We start from the raw sequence: 21567 nt of genomic DNA on the forward strand, positions 1-21567 counted from the left end.
TCAGGTGCTATCACCAATTCGGCCAAATAAAGATATTGATAGCCACTAACCAAGAAAAAACCTCATCAGATGACAGTCTGATAACATATTTATTGTATAGGATAGTTTTTGTTAGAAAAATGTGCATATTTCAGGTAGAAATCATAGTTTACAATTGCACCCACCATCACAACTCGACTAGAATAAATACAGAGAGCAACGTGTATTACCTAATTACTAATCATAAAACATTTCTTAAAAATACACAGCTCACAGCAATGGAAAGACACAGATCTTGTGAATTCAGACTATTTCAGATTTTCTAAGCGTTTTACAGCGAAAACACAATAAATCGTTATATTAGCATACCACATGTGCAAACGTTACCCGAGCATTGATACAAGCCAAAGAGAGAGATAACGTAATCATCGACAAAATGTATTAATTTTTTCACTAACCTTCTCAGAATTCTTCCGATGACACTCCTGTAACATCATATTACAACATACATATAGAGTTTGTTCGAAAATGTGCATATTTAGCCACAAAAAAACGTGGTTATAACATGACAATAATAGCAAAACTAGCCAGAAAATGTCGGGCGCCATTTTGGACAGTGATCTGGCGTAATGAATAACTAATCGTAAACTTGACAAAAAAATATAGGGTGGACAGCAATCGAAAGACAAATTAGTTCTTAATGCAATCGCTGAATTACATTTCTAAAATTATCCTTACTGTGCAATACAGGGTTCGCCAAGCGAAGCTATACCAAAAAAAATGGCGGAATATGCGTTTAACAATTTTCGACAGAACAACGATTTATCATCTTAAATATTTCTTACTGTGAGGTGATCTTCCATCAGAATCTTGGGCCATGTATCCTTTCTTGGGTCTAATCTTCTTTTGGTCGAAAGATGTCCTCTTGTCCGTCGAAATGCCCACTAACGTTTCGACCCCGAAACGTGCCCGGCGCTTCAAAGTGCATCACAAAGCAAAGCCTCAAAATCGCACTAAACGGATATAAATTGCTATAAAACGGTTTAAATTAACTACCTTATGATGTTTTTAACACCTATAACGAGTAAAAACATGACCGGCGATATATAAGTGGCTAAACCAACGCTTGGAAAGAGAGCCAGTCCGACGTCAATCTTGCGTCAGGCGCAGCATTTTATACAGGCCCTGATTGCGCAATCGACTCCATTCAAATTGTCACCTCTTACTGACATCTAGAGGAAGGCATGGGCAGTGTTTGTATCCTCATAGGATTTACAGGGACTTTAAAACTGACCTGGGACCAGAGGCCAAAATTTCTGAAATCTCACCCCCTATATTGAGAAAAGGTTATATTGCCATTTCTGAGTTTCGTATCACAACTCCCTGGTTGAAAATGATTTGTTATGCATGTGTGTGCTGGGCGCTGTCCTCAGATAATCGCATGGTTTGCTTTCGCCGTAAAGCCTTTTTGAAATCTGACACGGTGGCTGGATTAACAACAAGTTTAGCTTTATTTTGATGTATTGCACTTGTGATTTCATGAATGTTTAATATTTATAGTAATTTAATTTGGGACGCTAGCATCCCACTAATCCGCAAGAAGTTTTAAAGGCAAAAAAATGTAATGCTCAGATCTGGTGGAAACGTCATAAAAAAAGGCCTACTTGATTACTTATTATCCCTTATAATAGCCTACAGCTGTGTTTGTCTGGAGTTCACTGGCGCAGGAAACGAGGGCCCAGAATGATGTCTGTATCTGTAAATACAGTTGTTCAAATACGAGCCTAGTTGGTTTAGCCATCAAAAAAGCCAGGAACCTTCCCGCTAGCCATGAATGGCTGCGATAATGGAAGGGCTGGACATGCCGGGTGATGAGTTCGGATTGGTAGCATTTCTAACAGTGCTTTTTAAAAAAAAAGATATCAGGTAGTAGAACTGCAAACGTGTTGCTCTCCAATTTCTGGAGGACTGCGTTTGGAAATCAGTGTTATGCCCTGTGGAATTCAAGTATGATAGCTAAGGAGATGGAGAAAATTCTGCCATTTGCTAGCAAACATGCAGCGAGAGTTGAGAAGAGAACACACAGAATCCTGTTGTATAAAACACTGGTCTCCTGATTACATCTTCAAACTAAGGGCAACCATGGCATCTGTGACAGAGAGTGAGAAGCGTCCATCCCATGTATAAGATATTTGTTTCCTAATTTTGTCAGAAAGTCATTTTCATTTTAAGTTAAAGCGTACTGTTAGCTAGCTAGCTAACGTTAGCTGGCTGGCTCGCTAGCTAACATTACGTGTATGATCTGTGTAGTAATATTATTCGTATCTCAGAGCCATTTGCATTGCTAGTTATATCCTAATGTTAGCTAACTAGCTAACATTGAACCTGGTTGGTTAGCTACCTGCAGGTAAGTAACGTTATGAGTTGGGTTCATTGCTTAGCTAGATGTTTAGACTTGTAGCTAAAGAAGACTCCACTATGCAAGTAACTGTTTCACTACACCTTCTGTATCCTGTACATGTGACAAATAAACATTGATTTTAATTTGATATAGTATGTGTTTACCAGAGACTTAGGATAATTATAATAATAGGATAATAATCAAATTAGGATAACGTTAGGCCAATGATTTTAACGTTAGCAAATTAGGATAACGTTAGCCCTGCTTTTATTTCGTCACTCACACCCGTAAACTCTTTTCTGTAATTGGCTCGCCATTAACTTGTAAATAATGATCTTGTGAGTTTATTTTCCTGTAATAACGAAGTCAAATGAGCTAAAGTGAAGACGTTGTCAACTATATGATATGGTCCTTATTTGAGCTGGCTAACCAGCTAACTGAACCGTATCACACGTACCAACAAACATGTGTGATCATTCTACAGTGGTCCCTGCAGCATACATTCAAAACGGTGTGATTATAACACTTTTTTTAGAACGTCCAGTTTCGATTGACATTTTTTACAAACACAGTCCTTACAAAGTTATGTCCCGAATGTGACCAGTTCATTTTTGGATGCAATGTTACGACATTCACAGAAGTAGTGACAGCATACACTATCATCCAAACCGGAAAATGTAGGCTACATTAGTCCTAGCGCCAACTGAGGAAATATTGACGTAACAAAAGCGGTCATATTTAGATAACGCTTGGCTTTAAGAAACCACAATATGAATTAGCAAATAGCAATTACTATTTATATGTCGTCTACGATCATTCACGTCCCTTCATTTCACTTCATAATAACATCTTTGGTCTGACAGACATTTACGTGACAACCAGAACGCATTATATAATGTCAACAAACATGGCGCCACACACATCTGGTAAATAGCTTAGCATTAGCTCATTATCAGTACAACCTTCCAAAAAGTATTTTACACACATCATAGGTGTCCATTACAATCTATGCATTATTTGTCACCAGAACTTGAAAAGAAATTGAATAAAACTAAATAAATTATGCTCTATACATACATGTATGCTACAGTAGAAACGACAACACTATATACAGAAAATAAGCCATTTACTTTGATAGGAACGCACATGTCAAATAGTAAATATTTGTAAGGAAAACAACAAGGCAATGCGAGCGCCAGCCAGAAAATGTGCCAATTCATGCAAGACTCCACAAATGTCTGCATACTTGATCTGTGGAAACATTGGCGAAGTGCTTGGGCTGTCCTCGAAGAGAAAAGTTTGTCCTGCTCAGTAAAGCCTAGCAGGCAGTGCATGTTAACTGTCCTGTTGTGTAACAATCACATTTTGGAACAGTGAGTGCATTCTGAGATCACGTGCATAAAAAATAAAAAAAACACACTGGGGCGAACATTAGAGATATTTGGAACTCAAGTGTGAAAAAGTTTAACATTAGATAGCTAACAAGCTAGAAAAAAACAAAACATTGTTTAGAAAGCTAGCAAACCAGGCAACTAAGAGTAGATTGACATATACTAAATTCATTTTAAAAACGGGTGGGTTTATTGGTGTTAAAATACACTGGTTATGCTATTTTGGACCACCATGCTGCTGATGTCATGCAGCCTGTAGTTTTTGTGTTTGTACTTTTTTTTAAACGACAACAAGTTTGATGTCAGACGACAATAGAATGTTCATGAAGTCACTGCGACAACTGTCTATAGACATAGTCTAAACCAGCCTTTAGTCATAAATCTTCTGTTGTTTAGCACAACCTCACATGTGAATCCTTAAAGAGATGGGTAGGGCTAAGGCTTAAGAGGGTGCGAACCAGGCTGAATGGGTGTAGACAAAGAAGAGCTCTGTAGTATTTTTACCAAAACATTCATGGGCCATTTTCTCAAAAGTGAGAGTTTATCAACTTTCAAAGCAGAATTACTTTCCCATTGTTTCTCACGTGCAGTGTATAATATAGCATTTTCTAATTCTGAGTCTCTACTTTCATCCAATGTAAAAGGCAAAATGCCAAATTTTGCTACATAAGACCGAATCGAGCCGGTCGGTAACAGATTGATGTAAGCAAGATGGCACCGATAGAGATGCCAGCTTCGCTTCGAGTCCTTAGGAAACTGTGCAGAGGGTGGTGCGATCTCCACAACGCATCACCGGGGGCAAACTACCTGCCCTCCATGACACCAACAGCACCCGATGTCACAGGAAGTCCAAAAAGATCAAGGACATCAACCACCCGAGCCACTGCCTGTTCACACCACTACCATCTAGAAGATGAGGTCAGTACAGGTGCATCAAAGCGGGGACCGAGAGGCTGAAAAACAGCTTCTATTTCAAGGCCATCAGACTGCTAAACAGCAATCACTAACTCAGAGAGGCTGCTGCCTGCACTGAGACCCAATCACTGGCCACTTTAATACATGGATCACTAGTCACTTTATACAATGCACTCTAAATAATGCCACTTTAATAATGTTTACATATCTTACATTACTCATATTACATGTACATACTGTATTTTATACCATTATTTTACCTTGCCTATGCCGCTCGGCCATCGCACATCCATATACTTACATGTACATATTCTCATTCATCCCTTCAGATGTGTGTATTAGGTAGTTGGGGAATTGTTAGATTACTTGTTAGAAATTACTGCACTGTTGGAACTTGAAGCACAAGCATTAACATCTGCTCACCATGTGTATGTGACAAATAACAATTGATTTTGAAATAAATACATAAAACGTATCCAGATTATATCAAGCATTCTATAACAATGCTTAACTCGGTGATGCCTTGTGGTAGAAACACGCTCTAAAATGCCCACGAAAGATGTGACTCCAATGCATATGGGGATATATTGATTCCTCTCTATGACAATCTGAAGCCAAACTGCAGCCTATAATATTCAAGGAGATAAAAAAAAATATTGACTTTGCTATTTATTCTGTGCCCATAATTTAAGCTTTCTCTTTCTGAAAAGAGATGTTTGTTTAAACCCAGGCAGCTTTTAGGGAAGCACTTCTGTTGCTGTTCCAGGGCATTGGTGATTTTATCAATGTAATCAGATTGAACTGATTATATAGCCTACTAACCAGATGTGTTAAATTGTGTTTAATTTGCAGCACAGGCCTATTAATTGGGCTGCTGTTAGGCATATTTTTGTCTTGCCTAGGGCGGCAGAACATCCAGAGCCGGCACTGTTTGCACATCTGATTCTGCAAGCATAGCAGCAAAGACTGTACAAATATTGACTTCTCTTTTTTTCAGGATCCTTTTTGGCCTTCCTGTGACATCGGGTGGTGTAGGTGTCATGGAGGGCAGGTAGTTTGCCCCCGGGATGCGTTGTGCAGACCTCACTACTCTCTGGAGAGCTTTACGGTTGTGGGCGGAGCAGTTGCCGTACCAGGCGGTGATACAGCCCGACAGGATGCTCTCGATTGTGCATCTGTAAAGGTTTGTGAGTGTTTTTGGTGACAAGCTGAATTTCTTCAGCCTCCTGAGGTTGAAGAGGCGCTGTTGCTCCTTCTTTACCACGCTGTCTGTGTGGACCATTTCAGTTTGTCCGTGATGTGTACGCCGAGGAACTTAAAACTTTCCACCTTCTCCACTACTGTCCCATCGATGTGGATAGGGGGGGTGCTCCCTCTGCTGTTTCCTGAAGTCCACAATCAACTCCTTTGTTTTGTTGACGTTGAGTGTTAGGTTATTTTCCTGATACCACACTCCGAGGGCCCTCACCTCCTCCCTGTAGTCCAGATGGGTTAGGGCAGTGTGCAGTGTGATTGCGATTGTGTCGTCTGTGGACCTATTGGGGCGGTAAGCAAATTGGAGTGGGTCTAGAGTGTCAAGTAGGGTGGAGGTGATATGATCCTTGACTAGTCTCTCAAAGCACTTCATGATGACGGAAGTGAGTGCTACGGGGCGATAGTCATTTAGCTCAGTTACCTTGGTGGTTACCTTCGCTGTGAAGGATGCATCCATGTATACAGGTAAGAGTCTAGTTACATTTTCAGATATTATGCGTTTCTAATTTAGTCAGAAAGTTGTTTTCATTGCAAGTTAAAGTGTCCTGTTCACCAGCTATTGAACATCATCTTGCCGGCTCACTATTATCTGTTTAGTAATATTATTAGAATTGGAAATCTCCAAGCTGCGTAAGGGCTATTTTACCAAGGAGCGTGATGGAGTGTTGCATCATATGACCTGGCTTCCACAATCCCCCGACCTCAACCAAATTGAGATGGTTAGGGATGAGTCAGACCGCAGAGTGAAGGAAAAGCAGCCAACAAGTGCTCAGAATGTGGGAACTCCTTCAAGAATGTTGGAAAAGCATTCCAGGTGAAGCTGGTTGAGAGAATGCCAAGGGTGTGTTTTGTTTAACACTTTTTTTGATTACTACATGATTCCATGTGTTATTTCATAGTTTTGATGTCTTCAATTATTCTACAATGAATGAGTAGGTGTTCTGAAACTTTTGACCTGTAGTGTATTTGGATGTGTTGTGTCAGCGTTTGTTGCTGGCATGTCATACCAAAGTTTGGTTATCTTGCCAATGAAAAAGTAATTAAAGTAGTTGCCAATATCAGTGGGTTTTGTGATGAATGAGCCATCTGATTCAATGAACGATGGAGCAGTTAGCTTTTTTCCCCTTAAAACTTAATTTGAAATGCTCCAAAGCTTTTTACTATCATTTTTTATATAATTTATTTTTGTTTCAAAGTATTAGTTTCTTTTTATTTATAAAAATTATATATATATTTTTTTTTATTCTTCCATTTTCAGTACGTTTGACAATCAGTTGGGCTGCCAGACTTATTTGCCATACCTTTTGCCTCATCCATACCATTTTTCAATTCCTCATCAATCCAAGGGGATTTAACAGTTTTTACAGTCATTTTCTTAATAGGTGCGTGCTTATTAGTAACTGGAATCAGCAATTTCATGAATTAGCGTCTGGTTGCTCCTCATTACACACCACAGACCAGCAAATATTATTTACATCAATATATGAATCACTACCAAACTTCTTGTATAACCTCTTATACACAATATTGGGCCCAGCCTTAGGAACTTTAGTTTTCCTAGATATGGCTACTATTATTGTGATCCCTACATACTGTGGATTTGGATACTGCTTTAAAAGCACATTTCTGCAGCATTAGTAAAGATATGATCAATATATGTTGATGATTACATTCCTGTGCTGTTTGTAAATACCATGGAAGGTTGACTGACAACCTGAACCAGGTTGCAGGCACTGGTTACAGTCATTCGTTTTCTTGAGTGGGCAGCTTGATGAGAGCCAGTTTGTATATAGATCAATGTTTTTTCTATGATGGAATCCACATGATATTAACTCCTTTTCAATGACAATTCTATTGTCAGGGGTAGCCCACAAGTGGTCTTTCACTTACACGCAAGTAAATGCGCTTTTCAGATCAGTTCAGAGCAGCGCGTGTACACATTTGTTGATATTCTTCGCTAGTTATCTATAACTGGGCTAAGTATAGGCCAGCAATGGGGAGTTACTGCTTCCTACAAGAGGACAAAATATGTAGGCTACATTTAAAGTTGTCTTTGAAAAGCCAGTCAGGTAAAAAGCTTAGGTCTTAATTAAAGGGCCAGTGTTGTGTTTTGAGACAGGCTTGAATATACAAATAAACCAGTAGGCAGACGGGTAGCCTACATTTTCAAATTCTCTGAAAGTAGTTTCTTGCATCATTCAACACAATTTACAGTGACTTATTTGGCCCATGGTGTTACAGACCAAGTAAGAAAGTTGTCATGCCTTACATTATGCTCAAATAGCCTATTGGCTACTGTCTAAAACTGTAAGGGTACAGCCTCAGTGTTCACTGTAAACTTGGTCATAAGTAAATTGGTAAACTGGAAAATGACTAAATAATTAATCAGGGAGGTTTTTCCACAAATATAGTTGAAGTCGGAAGTTTACATCACCTTAGCCAAACACATTTAAACTCAGTTTCACAATTCGTGACATTTAATCCTAGTAAAAAAATCCCTGTTTTAGGTCAGGGATTTAGATCTTCATTTATTCCCACAATTGTCAAAAAATATGCACAGTAATATAAGCACTTGTTACCTATAAGGATTGTTAGCTATAACACGGACTGGCAGTAGAAGAAAAAAAGAAACTACATTTTTTGTCAACAGAACTGGAATGCATACACACACCCCACACAATCAAAAGCAAAAATATTCAATAGTTATTCCATCTCCGAGCCCAAATAGAGAGAATACTGAATCCGTATACAGTTTGGCTGTTTAGGGAGGCATGTCAAATTGAGCAGGAATGGGAAGATTTGATTAACCAATACCTAGTCCTAGCTGATGGAGCTTGGATTTCCCCCAACACACATACGCTGGTCTCCCGCTGTAACCTATTTTGCCAAGCACCTCTGTGCAGTCAGACCTATTGATTATTCTGTGCTGCCTAAGGCCACAACAATATCATGCCCATTGTTGCCCATGCCTTAAATGCTAAATGTAACCCATTAGGTAGATTGTGATGAGCTCAAAGGACAACCACTTTAAGTACAAGTGTCTAATTAGTAATTATTGGGTTGGTTGAGGTGGCTGGATCGTGCTTTCAGAGAGACAGAAGCACTCAGGAGAAGAGGGACACAATGAATCCATCATTAAGAAGGCCATGGTTACCTCATTCATACAAGAAGGTAGCGCGTAAAACACATCCTATTGTGACACATTGGTAACCTTGTCTACCAAGCTGAAACAGAGACGAGGACAGCAATTCTTTGGATATATAACTTATCATAGGTGCCACTTAGGTGAGTAAGCACATTGAAGCGCATTCCCATTGTAGCAGGATTGACTCCTTGGTAGGCAATGTTATCAAAGACATCATTGGTCCTCAACACAAGTCATCATTAGGCCATGGTTATGACTGAATGACAGGTGGCGGGGATTGCTGTGTGTGGTGGAACATGGCATGTAGAAGGAGAGAGATGACTCAAGGGAGTAAACTAGAAAAACAGACGTTACACACGGCGGAGTGGCGAATCACATTTAATAAACCTAATATTGAAATACAGTTGAAGTCGGAAGTTTACATACACATTAGCCAAATACATTTAAACTCAGTTTCACAATTGCTGACATTTAATCCTCGTAAAAATTCCCTGTTTTAGGTAAGTTAGGATAACCACTTTATTTTAAGAATGTGAAATGTCAGAATAATAGTAGAGAATGATTTATTTCAGCTTTTATTTATTTCATCACATTCCCAGTGGTTCAGAAGATCACATACATTCAAATAGTATTTGGTAGCATTGCCTTAAATTGTTTAACTCTGGTCAAACGTTTCAGGTAGCCTTCCACAAGCTTCCCACAATAAGTTGGGTGAATTTTAGCCCATTCCTCCTGACAGAGCTTGTGTAACTGAGTCAGGTTTGTAGGCCTCCTTGCTCGCACATGCTTTTTCAGTTCTGCCTACACATTTTCTATAGGATGGAGGTCAGAGCTTTGTGATGGCCACTCCAATACCTTGGCTTTGTTGTCCTACAGCCATTTTGCCACAACTTTGGAAGTGTGCTTGGGGTCATTGTCCATTGTCCATTTGGAAGACCCATTTGCAACCAAGATTTAACTTCCTGACTAATGTCTTGAGATGTTGCTTCAATATATCCACATCATTTTCATCCCTCATGATGCCATCTATTTTGTGAAGTGCACTAGTCAATCCCGCAGCAAAGCACCCCCACAACATGATCCTGCCATCCCCGTGCCTCACGGTTGATGTTCTTCGGCTTGCAAGCCTCCCCCTTTTTCCTCCAAACATAACGATGGTCATTATGGCCAAACAGTTCTATTTTTGTTTCATCAGACCAGAGGACATTTCTCCAAAAAGTACGATCTTTGTAGCCATGTGCAGTTGTAAACCGTAGTCTAACTTTTTTATGGTGATTTTGGAGCAGTGGCTTCTTCCTTACTGAGCGGCCTTTCAGGTTATGTTGATATAGGACTAATTTTGCTGTGGATATAGATCATTTTGTACCTGTTTCCTCCAGCATCTTCACAAGGTCCTTTGCTTTTGTTCTGGGAATGACTTGCACTTTTTGCACCAAAGTACGTTCATCTCTAGGAGACAAAAGGCATCTCTTTCCTGAGTGGTATGACGGCTCCATGGTGTTTATACTTGCGTACTATTGTTTGTACAGATGAACGTGGTACCTTCAGGCATTTGTAAATTGCTCCCAAGGAGGAACCAGACTTGGAGGTCTTGGCTGATTTATTTTGCTTTTGCAAGATGTCAAGCAAAGAGGCACTGAGTCTGAAGGTAGGCCTTGAAATACATCCACAGGTACACCTCCAATTGACTCAAACGATGTCAATTAGCCTATCAGAAGTTTCTAAAGCCGAGTTAGAAGTTAAATAATCTGTAAACAAATGTTGGAAAAATTAAGTAGATGTCCTAACCTATTTGCCAAACATATAGTTTGTTCACAATACATTTGTGGAGTGGTTGAAAAACGAGTGTTAATGACTCCAACCTAAGTGTATGTAAACTTCCGACTTCAACTGTATATATATATCTATCTATCTACCTACCTACCTACCTCAGCAAAAAAAAGAGACGCCCTCTAACGGTCAACTGCATTATTTTCAGCAAAATGAACATGTGTAAATGTTTGTATGAACTTATATTTACTGAGACATGAACTGAACAAGTTCCACAGACATGTGACTAACAGAAATGTATTAAGTTGTTCCCTGAAGAAAGGGGCGGTCAAAATAAGTTAATGCATCTGGTGGCCACACCAGATACTAAGTACTGCTGTGCATCTCCTCCTCATGGACTGCACCGGATTTGCCAGTTCTTTTTGTGAGATGTTTCCACCAAGGCACCTGCAAGTTTGCGGACATTTCTGTAAGGGGGCGAGAATGGCCCTAGCCCTCACCCTCCGATCCAACAGGTCCCAGACGTGCTCAATGGGATTGAGATCCGGGCTCTTCGCTGGCCATGGCATAACACTGACATTCCTGTCTTGCAGGAAATCATGCACAGAACGAGCAGTATGGCTGGTGGCATTGTYATGCTGGAGGGTCATGTCAGGATGAGCTTGCAGGAAGGGTACCAAATGAGGGAGGAGGATGTCTTCCCTGTAACGCACAGCATTGAGATTGCCTGCAATGACAACAAGCTCAGTCCGATGATGCTGTGACACACCGCCCAGATCATGACGGACCCTCCACCTCGATCCCGCTCTAGAATACAAGCCTCGGTGTAACGCTCATTCCCTCTACGATAAACGTGCATCTGACCATCACCCCTGGTGAGACAAAACCGTGATTCGCCAGTGAAGAGCACTTTATGTCAGTCCTGTCTGGTCTAGCGACGGTGGGTTTGTGCCCATAGGCGACGTTGTTGCTGGTAATGTCTGGTGAGGACCTACAAGCCCTCAGTCCAGCCTCTCTCAGCCTATTGCGGACAGTCTGAGCACTGACGGAGGGATTCTGCGTTCCCGGTGTAACTCACGCAGCTGTTGCCATTCTGTACCTGTCCCGCAGGTGTGATGTTCGGGTGTACCGATCCTGTGCAGGTGTTGTTACATGTGGTCTGCCACCGCGAGGATGATCAGCTGTCCGTCCTGTCTCCCTGTAGCGCTGTCTTAGGCGTCTCACAGTATGGACATTGCAATTTATTTCCCTGGCATCTTTCTTTTGGTGTTTGTCAGAGTCAGTAGAAAGGCCTCTTTAGTGTCCTACGTTTTCATAACTGTGACCTTAGTTGCCTACCGTCTGTAAGCTGTTAGTGTCTTAACGTCCCTTCCACAGGTGCATGTTCATTAATTGTTTTGTTTAAATAATTTCTGGAGTTTGAAACAGTTCACCATTCCTGAAATATGTTGAAATGTAATCTCAGAAATTAAGCAAATTGATTTAATCCAAATTCACCCTTTTATAGGATTCAACAAATATAGTACTCAACAGCCGATTTCTTCCTGCCATTGCACAAGACATGAGGAATCCAATAAAATGGTAAAAAGCCACCCACGAACCCTTCACACCAATCCCACCCCAACAACCAGTCTACTGTATCAGTTCTCTATGTCTGACAATTAGTATGGAGCTGCGGCTTGCAGTACTGTTTCTTCACCATTGTTAATGTATTCCCTGTATTCAGGTGATAGTTTCCCTACACCTTGTTCAGAGACATTTGCCATTGAAGTCAATAGCATAAATTAGTGTGAAAATACAAGGTTTTGCCCACTACATAAATTAAATCACAACATTTTCTTTGCAATAAACATGGATTTCTCTGAACAGGGGGGAAAAAAACAATCACCAAATTCACAAGGAATACAGCACAAAATATGAAGAAGCAATACTCCAAGCAGCAGATTATATTTATCCTATCAATTAAAAATTGCCAATTTGGGTGCAATCAATTAGCTTAATTTAAAGGAAGGGACAGGAAGAAGCCCTTTGTAGAACCTTTCTTCTCATGCATGGTATCCATCCAAATTTCCTCAAATAATCCTGACTTCAGAGTCAAAAACTCTCCAAGTACAAACATGGACCTACACACTCCCTCTCTTTCTCAACACACACACACACTGCCTTCTCTTCCTCCTTCTGCAGGAGAGACCATAACATTATGCCAGGCACATTTTAGACCATTCTGCCCATGAAAGAGCCTGGAGGACTACTATAATTGGCCAAACCTCTTACACTACATGCCAGATGGTGAAGCATGATTCATCACTCTGCAGTGGTTCCCAATTGTGTTAGTCCCGTACCCCTTCAAAACATTCAACCTCCAGCTGTGTACCCCCTCTAGCACCAGGGTCAGCGCACTCAAATGTTGTTTTTTTTGCCATCATTGTAAGCCTGCCACACACACACTCTATACGATACATTTATTAACTTCTTATGGCTGCAGGGGCAGTATTGAGTAGCTTGGATGAAAGGTGCAGAGGTGCCCAGAGTAAACGGCCTGCTCCTCAGTCATAGTTGCTAATATATGCATATTATTATTAGTATTGGATAGAAAACACTCCGAAGTTTCTAAAACTGTTTGAATTATGTCTGTGAGTATAGCAGAACTCATATGGCAGGCAAAAACCTAAGAAGTTCCACTTCCTGTTTGGATTTTTTCTGAGGCTGGTAGATTTTCAACCAAGCTCCCATTGAATTTACAGCAAGATATGGATGAGTTGACTGTCAACAGTCAATAGAACTTTGTCTGATGACTCTACTGTGAAGGGGGGCCGAAGGAGACAGGAATGAGTAACCACTGCCATGAGGTGACCACGCGCGTTCACGAGAGAGGCAGCTCCGTTCCATCGCTCAACTGAAGTCAATGTAATTCTCCGGTTGGAACGTTATTCAAGATGTATGTTAACAACATTCTAAAGATTGATTCAATACATTGTTTGACATGTTTCTACTGACTGTTACGGAACTTTTGGACATTGTCACAATGTCGTGAACGCGCTTTGTGACTTTGGAATTGTTTACCAAACACGTTAACCAAAGTAGCTAATTGGACATAAATAACGGACATTATCGAACAAATCAAGCATTTATTGTGGACCTGGGATTCCTGGGAGTGCATTGTGATGAAGATCAAAGGTAAGGGAATATCTATCATGTAATTTATGGTTTCTGTTGACTCCAACATGGAGGCTAATTTGACTATTGTTCTGAGCTCCGTCTCAGATTATTGCATGGTTTGCAATAATTCATCCCCAGAAGATAAGATATGCATATTATTAGTATATTTGGATAGAAAACACTCTGAAGTTTCTAAAACTATTTGAATCATGTCTGTGAGTATAACATAACTTATTTAGCAGGCGAAACCCCGAGGACAAACCATTCAGATTTTTTTTAGGTCACTGTCTTTTCAATTAGATTTCATTGGGAAACCAGATTTCTAAGCAAATTGCTTGCAGTTCCTACAGATTCCACTAGATATCAACAGTCATGAGAAATAGGTTGACGTTATTCCTTTGTGTAATGAAGAAATACGGCCATCTTGAAGTCAGGGCACTCCAGGTGTCCTGTACATGCGCTTCAATCAAACAGAAGGCATGCAACATTTCATTTTAATCCTGTATTGAACACAGATCATCCCGTCTTAAATTTTATCGATTATTTACATTAAAAAATACCTAAAGTTATATTACAAAAGTAGTTTGACATTTTTTGGCAAAGTTTACAGGTAACCTTTGAGATATTGTGTCGTCACGTTTGAGCAAGTTGGAACCGGTGTTTTTCTGGATCAAACGCACCAAATAAATGGACATTTTGGATATATATCGATGGAATTAATCGAACAAAAGGACCATTGTGATGTTTATGGAACATATTGGAGTGCCAACAACAGAAGCTCGTCAAAGGTAAGGCATGAATTATATTTTTATTTCTGCATTTTGTGTCGCGCCTGCTGGGTTGAAATGTTCTCTCTTTTGTTTACTATAAGTGCTATGCTCAGATAATAGCATCGTATGCTTTCGCTGAAAAGCCTATTTAAATTCTGACATGTTGGCTGGATTCACAACCAGTGTAGCTTTAATTTGGTATCTTTCATGTGTGATTTAATGAACGTTTAATTTTATAGTAATTTTCATAGTAAATAATTTGAATTTGGTGCTCTGCATTTTCTCAGGCATTTTGCCAAGTGATACAGTAGCGTCTTGCCTAAACTCAGATTTTTGGATATAAATATGAACTTTACCGAACAAAAAATACATGTATTGTGTAACATGAAGTCCTATGAGTGTCATCTGATGAAGATTATCAAAGGTTAGTGACAAATTTTATCTCTATTTCTGCTTTTTGTTAATGCTCTCTAATGCTGTCTTTTTCTGTGACTTGGCTCATACCTAACATAATTGTTTGGTGTGCTTTCGTCGTAAAACCTTTTTGAAATCGGACACTTTGGCTGGATTTCCAACAGGTGTAGCTTTAAAATGGTGTAAGATACTCATATGCTTGAGGAATTTAAATTATGGGATTTCTGTTGTTTTGAATTTGGCGCCCTGCAGTTTCACTGGCTGTTGACGAGGTGGGACGGTACCGTCCCACATACCCTAGAGAGGTTAAGGAGAGGTATATCTATAATTCCATGTGTATAATTTGTATTATCATCTACATTTATGATGAGTATTTCTGTTGAAACGATGTGGCTATGCAAAATCACTGGATGTTTTTGGAACTAGTGAATGTAACGCGCCAATGTAAACTCAGATTTTTTTATATAAATATGAACTTTATCAAACAAAATATGCATGTATTGTGTAACATGAAGTCCTATGAGTGTCATCTGATGAAGATTATCAAAGGTTAGTGACTAATTTTATCTCTATTTCTGCTTTTTGTGACTGCTATCTTTCGCTGGAAAAATGGCTGTGCTTATTGTGGTTTGGTGTGACCTAACATAATCGTTTGTAGTGCTTTCGCTGAAAAGCATATTTGAAATCGGACACTTTGGTGGGATTAACAACAAGATTACCTTTAAAATGGTATGACACATGCATGTCTGAGGAATTTAAATTATGAGATTTCTGTTTTTTGAATTTGGCGCCCTGCACTTTCACTGGCTGTTGTCATATCGATCCCGTTACCGGGATTGCAGCCATATGAATTAAACAAGAATGAGTGGGAGTTGTCACAACCCAGCTTGTGGGAAGTGACAGAGCTCTTATAGGACCAAGGCACAAATAATAAACAATATTTTTGCTCGTTATTTAGACATCTTACATATAAAACCTTATTTCTTAATCAAAAATTGTGAATAAATGAAAAGGGTTTGCTTGAAAGAATGCACATAACTCTGCAATGTTGGGTTGTATTGGAGAGAGTCTGTCAAAACATTTTACACACACAGTCTGTGCCTTTATTTAGTTTTCATGCTAGTGAGGGCTGAGAATCCATGCTCACATAGGTACGTGTTTGCAAAGGGCATCAGTCTCTTAACAGCGCGATTTGCCAAGGCAAGAAACTCTGAGCGCAGGTTCTGATTAAATTCAATTTTCACAGAACCGCTTGTTGCAATTTCAATGAGGCTCTCTTGTTCAGATATCGTTAAGTGGACTGGAGGCAGGAGATAAAAAGGATAATGAATCCAGTTGTTTGTGCCGTCCGTTTCGGGAAAGTACCTGCGTAATTGCAAAAAATGAAAACTTTAAGCTCGTCTCAATTTAAAAAAAACGTGTCAATACTTTGCCGCTTGATAACCAGCGCATTTCTGTATGTTGTAAAAGCGTTACATGGTCGCTGCCCATATCATTGCATAATGCAGAAAATACATGTGTATTCAGGGACCTTGCTTTACAAAGTTAACCATTTTCACTGTAGTGTCCAAACCGTCTTTCAAGCTGTCAGGCATTCCCTTGGAAGCAAAAGCCTCTCGGTGGATGCTGCAGTGTATCCAAGTGGTGTCAGGAGAAACTGCTTGCATGCGCGTTACCACTCCACTATGTCTCCCTATTTTGGCTTTTGCGCCATCACTACAGATACCAACACATCTTGACCACCAAAGTCCATTTGATGTCACAAAGCTGTCCAGAACTTTAAAAATATCCTCTCATGTTGTCCTGGTTTCCTGTGGTTTGCAGAAGAGGATGTCTTCCTTAATTGACACCCCATAAACATAAGACATACCAGGAGCTGTGCCAGGTCCGTCACGTCTGTTGACTCATCCCCCAGCATTGTCCCAGCCATATCCACAGCAGCAGGAATAAATAAGTCATCCACAATAGTATGGGGCTTGCCTGTCCTAGCCACTCGGTGGCTCACCATATAAGACGCTTCTAGCCACTTCTTATTAAAATGGTATCTGTTGCTTTTATACATGTCTTACTACTTGAAAGTCGTCTTTATTCTCGCTCAAAAAAACTCTGTTGACTTATTTTTCAAATTGTCATGTTTCGTTTCTAAATGTCTGCGTAAGAGTGAAGGTTTCCCGCAAGAGAGTAATGGTTAATGTGATTGGATGTTAATTATATGACTAGGTTACCTTTATTTGACATTGTTTAATTTTGGCAGTAAAACGAGACTACTCAGATGAGAAAAAAACCTCGCCCAAATGTATAGCCCCATTGGAAAATATAAATGTACTATTTGAAAATGTGAAAATGTGAATATTTTATAATATTTTTTTTTTTTAATGTAAATCACATTTTTCTTTGGCGTACCCCAAATTATTTGACGGCAATACCTGCTCTAGAGAATGCATTTCCACTGCTCCAGAGTCCAATGGTGGCGAGCTTAACACAACTACAGCAAATGCTTGGCATTGCGCATGGTGATCTTAGGCTTGTGTGCGGCTGGTCGGCCATGGAAACCCATTTCATGAAACTCCTGACGAACTGTTCTTGTACTGACTTTGCTTCCAGAGGCAGTTTGGAACTCAGTAGTGAGTGTTGCAACCAAGGACAGACGCTACACGCTTCAGCACTCTGTGGTCCCATTCTGTGCGCTTGTGTGGCCTACCACTACATGATTGAGCCGTTGTTGCTCCTAAACATTTGTGACCCGTTTCAGGAAACTAGGCGTATGTCACGGGTCACTACTTCACAGGAGAGCCGTTTGAACGTAAACTTTCATCAAAATGCATTTTTTGGGGGGCAGAAATGCCTTCTCGAACATGTGAACTTTCATGTGCCTTAATAACAAACTTGTTTGCCGTCTGGAAATACAAATACTATTTTTTAAATTACGAGCTTAGTTGGTTTAGCCAAAGAAAAAGTTAGCAACCTTCCTGCTAGCCATGATGCCGAGAGACGAGTTTGGATTGGTCTGCCATATAACACGTTTCTGTCTATTTGATCTGGTCACCATGTCTCTAGGTAATCCTGTCTAATACTGCTTTTTTAATGTATCATGTATTAAAGCTGCAGAAGTGTTGCTCTCCACTTTCTGGAGGACTGAGTTTTAAAAATCAGTGGAATTTTAGTATGACAGCTAAGGAGATGGAGAAAACACCTGTCTCCGGTTTACATCTTCAAACTAAGGACAACCATGGCATCTGACAGGATATGCTTCCAACTGTGAATGATGTATGCCGGTAGGATAGTTTAGCTAGCTACATTTTCAGATATTACAAGTTTCTAATTTTGACAGAAAGAGACAATTGCTTGGCTAGCTATAGCCTAATGTTAGCTAGATAACATTGAACCTGGTTGGCTGGGTACCTGCAGATTCATGCAGAGTAATAATGTCATGAGTTGGGATTATGGTTCATTGTTTACCTAGCTACATGTCTTAACAAAAGACTCCACTATGCAAGTAACCATTTCGGGTGCGTTCGTAAATTCAGTCTGGCCATCTACTCCGATTTCAGAGCACTCTCATCTGAGTGTGCCAGTGTGGAGTATAACTGATGAATTTATCAACACTCAACACCCGTTGAATATGTCCGGTGTCAGTAAACGTCGGCAAGAAAGCCTAATTAAATTGTTGCCAGCAGCAGTTCATCACCAACACTCTGGATAACATGAAAACAGCCGAACCAGCTCTGCTAGAGTGAGTAAAATGGTCAGAGTGGGGTGTTCTCTCATTATGTGTCTGGAAGTAGCTAGCAAGCGAGCCAATGTTAGCCAGTTAGCTTGGGTGCCTGAGTGCCGTTGTGAGGTCAGAACATTCGGATCAACCCTACTCATCGGCCAGAGCATCGGTGTGCACGCTGAATGGTCCGAGAGCGACACGTTGTGATTTTACAAACCGACAATCTGACAGCACAGTTGCAGTCACCAACACTCTGGATAATGTAAAAGTCTAACCAGCTCTGCCAGGGCGCGTAATGTTCAGTGAGCTATTCTGTCATTTGTGTCTGGAAGTAGCTAGAAAGTGAATTTGGGTGCTTGATTTGTTAGAGCAGAACGCTCAGATCAACCCTTAAAGAGATCGGTGGGGCTAACGCTTAAAAGGGTGTGAACGATGTTGAGTTGGTGGGGACAAAGAAAAGGCTCTCCAGTAGTAGTACCAAAAGACTCAAAAGCAATTTTCTCAAAAGTAAGTTTACAAGTTAATCAACTTTCAAAGCAAAAGTACTTTCCCATAGTTCCAACTGTAGTGTATGATATAGCATTTTGTAGCTCTGTGTCTCTACTTTTATCCAATGTAAAAACACAATTTCACATTTTGCTACATAAGACCGATTTTGAGTCGGTCAGTCACATTTCCACTTCACAATAACAGCACTTACCGTTGACCAGGGCAGCTTTAGCAGGGCAGAAATTTGACAAACTGACTTGTTGGAAAGGGGGCGTCCTATGACGGTGCCACATTGAAAGTCAGAGCTCTTCAGTAAGGGCCATTCTACTGCCAATTTTTGTCTACGGAGATTGCATGGCTGTGTGCTCAATTGTATACACCTGTCAGCAACGGGTGTGGCTGAAATAGTCGGTTCCACTAATTTGATGGGGTGTCCACGTACACTACACGGACAAAAGTATAATTCTCCTTTTCTCATCCAGTCCCCCTCGCTCTCTACCTGAAAGGGCCCTTAATCCCTGTATTCTCAAATCTGTCAAAAGTTAAGTGCATTTGATTGGTTCCAGCTCTTTTAAAGCGTTTCAAAAGGATTATTTCAATTGAACAGATGTGATAGTTTGTCCCTATAGTGGAAAAAGGTCATTCAATGCATCTTATCTGTGAAAAAGGTGGTTTATCCTTTTACGTATGGTTGGTCCTCTGCAGTTCACACGCTCAACAGTTCGTATTGAAGCATGAAGAGGAATGACAGATTCACTGAGAGAAAATATCTAGTAGAGAAATGTGCTTTAGCCTGTAAAATAGCAACACATTCAACACAACACCACTGGGCACACAGCATCGGAGATGGACAGAAGAGAACAGAAATAGAAAACGATTACCACTCTAATCACCTGGATTAATCAAACGTATAATTAATATGTATGTCTCTCCATGAAATTACTCCATAAACGTTTGCCTTTTAGGCTACACTACGCTGCCCGTATAGTAGAACTGGGTGGGCTGCAAGCGCCCCAGACAAAAAATCGAAGGAGATATGAAGGATGAACAGAAACATTCGCAATGTTGTGATTATCCTTTCGACCTAAAGTAGTTTGTTTGGGCAAAGTTTCACAGTAAACGCAATAAAATTAGCAAAGGCTGCAGTTGACTCATTCCGCCCAGATGTGAAAACGTTGCATCAAGGAATAAACATTACACAGACGCGTCAAATGGGCACGCGCTGTTTGTTGTGGAGCGCGGCGCTGTTGAATTTATATATGCGTGGATCTTTAAATTCTATGAGTATCAAACATTGGCTAAATTCCAATAGTTCTGCCACACGCTAGACATGATTAGCTTTTCTCAATCTACCAATGTATTGGCTATTTGTCCACAGAAGTTCCAGCATAATAATAAATAAAAAATAAGCCAAATGCCAACGCACAAAATGACTTCTCTTCAAAACCGAAAAAACAAAACGCAAAGAAATATTGAGCAGAATAAAAATATATATATATTAAAAAAATACAATTAATGTGTTTGGCTACTTACAGGCAGTGTAAAAGCGACCACAATCCGAAGAGTAGTTGCCCTTTCACTTGTATTTGAAAAGCAGCACGATATTCAAATCGCGACAGTACTGTTCAGGTTTGCAAAGGAGTGGAGAATGAGACGTGTGAAGCTAGCCGCAATAAGTATTAGACACAATAGTGGAACTTTCGGTGTGCCTTCAAAATAAAGGTGCCGCATTGAAAGTCATTCAAACGTATTAAAATAATGGAATCCTTCCATATCTGCAATAGATCATGCTAAACAAGGTCGGGAATGTTGATATATACATTTAACAAAAGACTATTAGACTTTGGAATTGTATTGGGGGCATACTTACAGTCTATGCATTGTAAACAAATTCCACTGTTTATATCCATTTTTGTCACATTCAATGGGGACTTTTATTTTACAGGCAAAACAAAAATTCCACTATTGTGGCTAATCCTTATTGTGGCTTTCTTCTCACATGTCAGACGGATCTTGGCTTTAACGTAATGCAAAGTACGCACAACAGAGCGCAGCTGTCATTACCGTAATATGTAGAGTACTCTTTGCAGATTAGAGTTTTTAATTATAGGCCCTCTGTTATTTTGATGGGGGAAAAAATCAATACAAACATATTGCTATGTTAT

General features: G+C 40.0%; 1 protein-coding gene across 1 annotated transcript in view; it reads right to left on the bottom strand.

Moving 5' to 3' along the window:
- The window catches only part of LOC111952268 (tumor protein p53-inducible protein 11), a 122687-nt gene extending 101654 nt beyond the window's left edge, over positions 1 to 21033 (bottom strand). The window contains exon 1 of the mRNA XM_023970821.2: positions 20936 to 21033. The gene's annotated coding sequence lies outside the window, so the exon portion shown is untranslated. The remainder of the gene's footprint in view (positions 1 to 20935) is intronic.
- Positions 21034 to 21567: the final 534 nt, after the last annotated feature.

Source organism: Salvelinus sp. IW2-2015, linkage group LG26, assembly GCF_002910315.2.
Source record: "Salvelinus sp. IW2-2015 linkage group LG26, ASM291031v2, whole genome shotgun sequence".
NCBI lineage: Eukaryota > Metazoa > Chordata > Actinopteri > Salmoniformes > Salmonidae > Salvelinus > Salvelinus sp. IW2-2015.